We start from the raw sequence: 266 nt of genomic DNA on the forward strand, positions 1-266 counted from the left end.
GCGGGAGTAACGAACAGGTCAGCCACTCTCCGGCGGCGAGCACGCTTCCTCCCCAGCCCTCCCGGGCGGCGCGTGACCACCTCCGCTCCCAATCACGGTTGGAGCTGACCGAGCGCGGTACCGGAATCCCAGCCAGGGACGTCCCACCCTCATCCCGCGAGAACTTGGAAAGGAAAAAATGTTGGGCGGGCGATGGGGAAGTGGCCAATGAGAGAGCGAGAAGGGTATGATGGGCGGCTCTCCGTGCTCCTCCTCTGCCCCCCGCC

Source organism: Myotis brandtii, unplaced genomic scaffold, assembly GCF_000412655.1.
Source record: "Myotis brandtii unplaced genomic scaffold, ASM41265v1 scaffold297, whole genome shotgun sequence".
In the NCBI taxonomy this organism is placed as follows: Eukaryota; Metazoa; Chordata; class Mammalia; order Chiroptera; family Vespertilionidae; genus Myotis; species Myotis brandtii.